Genomic DNA, 6,404 nt, shown 5'->3' with positions numbered 1-6,404 from the left:
TATTCAATCAATCTTTGTGGAAAACGACCTTGCTTGAGATGCTATACTACGACAAACTTGTACTCTTACAAGTATTTTTAAGTGTTTTTATCCCTACTTTTGCAGGTGGTAAAAATACCTATCAGAAGCAGACGAGTATACCGACATCAATTGAGGTTCAGTGATGTAATGTTATTGTGTGCTAAATAAAAGATTTTATTGATTTTATCTAAGTGCAAAGGCTCACTTCTATTACTATAACCAAAAATAAATAAAAAATTAGAGTTTGCCTGATGAAATAAAACAATTCATCTTTTAAAGGGGTCTTGCACGACGGAACTAAATTTCGTCAATTAAGAAACCTAGCCCGACATAATCCTTCAAACATTTGTCGCCTAAAGTCATTAGGGTTTAGGGTATTCGAGGGCAAGGTTCCCTTGGTCCATCGGGCAAGTATATTGGCATATTTCACATATCCAATTCCATCGAGAATTTTCAGAGTCGGGAAAATTAAGTTTCACAATCCAACGGTCAATAGTTGGTATATACCACGAGATTCTATATGCAAAAAATCATGAAAAATAAATGTGGATGCAAATTTCTTCCTCCTTGATCTTGGACAATTTTGCACCTACAAAACAATTAACACCTTAGGTTAAGGCCAAGAGCCTCACGCTCCCACGATGAATGGGAGGGTTTTGGTCGAAGAACCTCCGATGCCAAAGTTAGAATTTAGAGAGAAATAGTGTTTAGAGAATTTTGGGATTTTTGCCAAAGTGTTGGAATTGATTTTTTGGTGAGAATAGGTGCCTATTTATAGAGTTAGGCCTTGCCCAATTTTGAATAAAAGTAACCAGCCACTAAAGGTTTTTTGTGGGGTTCAATTTCATGTTTAATTAGCCAATTTATTGGCTAATTAAATATGAAAAGAATAAATGGGTGGTTATAAAAATGAATGACTATTTTAATAAGGAAAATGGGAAAGGTGAGGATGGGAATGGTGGTGGCCGGTTTTGACTATCAATTTGGGTGATTTTATTGACTATTAAGGATGATTTTAGGAGATATGGTAGGTATATATTATTTACCTAATTGATTAGCTAAATAATGAAATAGAAAATACTAGGTTTTGGGAAATACCTTATAGAAAGGATTTGATGAAAGAGGTTTTTAATTGTTACCTTTTTTTGGGCACTTTTGACTTGATTGAAAGATAATTTCCTGCTGCTTGCGCGTAGGAATCCCGGTATGCCTCAATGGTATTTTTGTCCTCTTTTGTCCAAAAGTCCACGTGTCGCCTAGTGAATATTTTTGGCTCCACAATAAACATTTGGACTTCAAGTAACGAGACAAAATTTTGACGGTTAGAAACGAAAATTTAATATTTAACGGTTATTTTAGCTTCGAATTTAATGATTGTTTACAAGTACACTTATTGACCCTAGAAAAATACAATGGACAGACCCGATCATGAATTAAAAATACTTACAATATTGGTTATCACAAAATGATTCATGAAAGCTAATTGGGTTAAGGGTTAAAATACGAAGTCTTGCTTGAATCAATTCCATTGTGGGGATAAGAACTCTGCGAAATTATTTTCCACAATCTAATTGTCAAACTTGCTTGAATATAGTTGAGATTGCATACGTAGAAATCATCAAAAATAAACTTGCAGGGAGTGGGGATCAATTCAACAGGTTGGACGGTTGCAAACTTAGCATAACGATTTAACAGCCATATCACTTTTGATTTTGGTTATTTTTTCTAAAGATGCTATTGAAGAGTTCAAATCCACATTGAATACACCTGATCATCAAATTTGATTATCGTTTAACTGTCCCAAATTTGTTTTCAAACTTTGGGGATTTTTTTTTTATTTACTGAGACTCCGAATGATCCCCCTCCGGTGCCTTCTCTTTCTGGGGCTCTACCGACTGCTGAGACTTCTCCTAAGCAACCTTTGTGAAGGCTCCCTCTTGTTTGTTTATTTTGACTCAAGTATATGTACATATTTGTAACTTATCGGGGATATCAATAAATAAGCTTTCCTTCATTTCAACGTATTGTGTTAGATGCGACTATGGGACAGAGGTTCAGGGCCGAAGGGGCAGAGGAAGACCTAGGAAAACTTTGGAAGAGACCCTAAGAAAAGACTTAGAGTACTTGGATCTAACGGAGGACATGACACAGGACAGAACACAATGGCGTTCTAAGATTCATATAGCCGATCCCACTCAGTGACTTGGATTTTCCAAGTCTCCAACCGAGAAGTTTTCCTCACTCGGGAAATTAAGGGAACACTACCTCAACCTATATGCTCCACTCACAAAGCTTCAACATACAAGCTTCAACAAAAGAAAATTCAAAGAACTTAGCGAAGAAGGCTTTGGTGTATTTAACACAATACGTTGAAATGAAGGAAAGCTTATTTATTGATATCCCCGATAAGTTACAAATATGTACATATACTTGAGTCAAAATAAACAAACAAGAGGGAGCCTTCACAAAGGTTGCTTAGGAGAAGTCTCAGCAGTCGGTAGAGCCCCAGAAAGAGAAGGCACCGGAGGGGGATCATTCGGAGTCTCAGTACTGGACAAAACCCTAGAAGGAGGAGGCATCAGAGATTGATCATTTGGAGCTTCATTACGCGGTACAGCCCCAGAAGACGAAGGCAATAAATGCCTTTGGAACAAACCCACAAATCTCTGATGATCAAGTAAAACCTGACCATCAGATTCCTTCATCTGGTCAAGCTTCCTCTTCATGTTTGTAGCATAGTCATGTGCGAGCCGGTGCAACTGTTTATTCTCATGCTTGAGCCCTCTAATCTCCTGTTTGAGACTCATCACTTCAGCCGCCAATGATTCAACTTGGCGGGTTCGAGCAAATAGGCGTTGGGCCATATTAGACACAGAACCTGCACACTGAACACTGAGAGCCAGAGAATCCTTAACAGACAACTCATCAGACCGTTTGGAAAGTAGTCTGTTATCTTTGGGAGTGAGAAGGTTCCTGGCCACTACCGCAGCGGTCATATCATTCTTCATCACGGAATCCCCAACGGTAAGAGGACCAGTAGGGGAGACGAAGGATGGGCGCCATATGTTGTCTGGAGAAGGCGGGGCTGCCTCTTCAACAAGGTTCAAGTCAAAACGACGGTCGGAGGGGCCAGACATTTTCAAAGGTGTTGAAGAGAGAAGAGGTCGGACAAATCAAGATCTTAGAAGTGCAAGAATGGAGCTTCTACTGGTGGATATTTAAGTGTGCTTTGGAACTTAATGTCAGCCCCTATAAAAATCTGCACTCGACGAAGCTTCAGAAATCGAAGAGGCGCCTGCTCAGAAATCGAAGAGGCGTTTGCTTTCTCAAAAGCTGGGCTGCTCAGAGACCACGAGGGTCGATCTCAGAAATCGAAGAGGTGTTTGCTTTCTCAAAAGCTGGGCTGCTCAAAGACCACAAAGGCCGATCTCAGAAATCGAAGAGGCTTGCTTTCTCAAAAGCTGGGCTGATCAGAGACCACGAGGGCCGATTTCAGAAATCGAAGAGGCACCTACTTTTCCAGCCTTGTCAGCACCTGTCACACGCATACTCAGCTTTGCGGAAATTATGGGCATTCTGTCGAAGATTTCTGGCGAAGTAGAAAGCACATGAATCGTACTGTTCAATCACCCACGTCCCACACGCAACAGTAGCTCATGGGTACCACAGATAACTTTGCCAAAGTTCTCTGACAAAGTTGAGACACGTGAAGCTTGCAGCTCCCACTACATCGCTCTGACCAAGAAGGGTAAAAGAATTGCAAAGAAACAACACTAACAAAGTTTAGACACATAAATTTTGAAGGTCTAGCTACCATATTATTACCCACAAGGGTAAAGGAACAGTACCACTGCTGGATAATTGGAAAGTCCCGGTGTGTCAACCTCTGTGCTTCGTGGCAAGGTAGACTAGCAAACATGCCCAACCTTTACTCACATTCGAGAAAACACTCTTAACAAGATTGCTTGCTATCTCGAGAGCCAGACTCCCAACATGATTACTTTCTCAAAAATCGAAGAGAGGGTAAAGGAACAGTACCACTGCTGGATAATTGGAAAGTCCCGGTGTGTCAACCTTTGTGCTTCGTGGCAAGGTAGACTAGCAAACATGCCCAACCTTTACTCACATTCGAGAAAACACTCCCAACAAGATTGCTTGCTCCAAAATTGAAGAGGCACCGCCCTCCGAATCTCGAGAGCCAGACTCCCAACATGATTACTTTCTCAAAATCGAAGAGAGGGCAAAGGAACAGTACCACTGCTGGATAATTGGAAAGTCCCTGTGTGTCAACCTCTGTGCTTCGTGGCAAGGTAGACTAGCAAACATGCCCAACCTTTACTCACATTCGAGAAAACACTCCCAACAAGATTGCTTGCTCCAAAATCGAAGAGGCACGGCCCTCCGAATCTCGAGAGCCAGACTCTCAACATGATTACTTTCTCAAAAATCGAAGAGACACCGCTCTCCGAATCTCGAGAGCCAGACCCCCAGCAGGATTGCTTTCTCAAAAATCGAAGAGGCATCGTTCTCCGAATCTCGAGAGCCAGACCCCCGACAGGTCTGTAATCTTCACACGCAACATCAGCTTTCCAGATACCACAAACCACTTTTTCAAAGTGCTCTGACAGAGTTAAAACATGTGAAGCTGGCAGCTCCCACTACCGTGCTATAACCAAGCAGGGTAAAGGAATAGCATTATTACTTGATGTTAGGGAGACTCCTATATATGTCGACTTCCATCCCTAACGGACAGGCAGACCTGCAAAAATGCTCAACCCTTTCTCTTATCTGAGAGGGCACTCCCAACAAAGCCTTTCGAAATATTCAGCTTTCTTTCCCCCCGATAATACCTCTGTAAACAAGCTATACTAGAGCAAGAATATCTCATATCATCAGGGTTAAAAGCAAGAATATCCCATATCATGCTTTTTCCCTGTCTTTTCCTTTGGCCTTGTTCTTACCTGCAAGACAAGGAGAAATAGAGCAATCAGTCAGCACTTGGAATCAAGCTTCCAGCCAGGAACTGACTGCCTGGAACCCCTTACCTGATTACTTACCTGGCATTGCTCTCGAGTACTCATCTTCAACATCTTATGCTTCCAGGGAAGATACCGCATCTGCCTGAGGAACAGATAGGGCAAGTGAGAAGGATACAAGGAAGCATGTGGAGACAAGCGTAACAGCACACGTGCCGATACATCCACTACTCTATTAAAAGCAAAAGTATCCCATATCAGCAGGGTCGAACGTACTCTAGATTTGATGGACTTGTTTTGACCCTCAAATTCTTCAGTCGGCCTTATACTCTGGAGGAAACCAGAAAACCCTCCAGCCCAGTTCAAGAATAAGCCTGTGGAAAGTTACTTCTTCAAAAGCAAAAGTATCCCATATCATCTCTCCTCATTTTTCTTCTCTTTATCCTTCATGCTGCCTGCAAGATAGGGAGAATGTGAACAATCAGCCGGAGCTCTGATTGCTTACCTTGTCTGTCACCTCTTTCAGCAGATCCCCCAGCTCGGCGACTTGGGGGACTCCTACTACATGGTTTGTATCTCGCTTGACCAAGCATGAAACTACAAGTAAGCTTCAAGTGAAATTGATACATTACCTTGTGCATCTCCACCAGTTACAGATACCACCCCTGGATGGAGGAAGAGTACTTCCAGAGAAGATGCCACATCTACCTATGAGACAGATAAAGGCAAGTCAAGACGATACCACACTCCGGTACTTAGAAGTTTCGTGGCTACGAGATCATTCTCCCACAATATTTCCTAATGTCATTTGTACTAAATCATTCACTTGTACTCACTAAAGGAGAGCTTGAACCTATGTACTTGTGTAAACCCTTCACAATTAATGAGAACTCCTCTATTCCGTGGACGTAGCCAATCTGGGTGAACCACGTACATCTTGTGTTTGCTTTCCTATCTCTATCCATTTATATACTTATCCACACTAATGACCGGAGCAATCTAGCGAAGATCACAAAAAGTGACCGTTTTCGCTACCTAGGATCTATCTTGCAAGAGAACGGAGAATTAGATGGAGATCTCAACCATAGAATACAAGCTGGATGGATGAAGTGTAAGAGTGCATCCGGCGTGTTGTGTGACCGTCGTAGGCCACTAAAGCTCAAGGGAAAATTTTATAGGACAGCAATAAGGCCAGCGATGTTGTATGGCACAGAATGTTGGGCGGTGAAGCATCAACGTACACAAAATGGGTGTAGCGGAGATGAGGATGCTTCGTGGGATGTATGGGCACACGAGAAAGGATAAGACTGGGAATTAGGATATCCGAGGTAAAGTAGGAGTAGCCAAAATTGAAGGAAATATGAGAGAAAATCGGTTCCGGTGGTTTGGACATGTGCAAAGAAGGCC

Source organism: Malus sylvestris, chromosome 4, assembly GCF_916048215.2.
Source record: "Malus sylvestris chromosome 4, drMalSylv7.2, whole genome shotgun sequence".
Classification (NCBI taxonomy): domain Eukaryota; kingdom Viridiplantae; phylum Streptophyta; class Magnoliopsida; order Rosales; family Rosaceae; genus Malus; species Malus sylvestris.
This window is presented reverse-complemented; position numbering follows the sequence as displayed.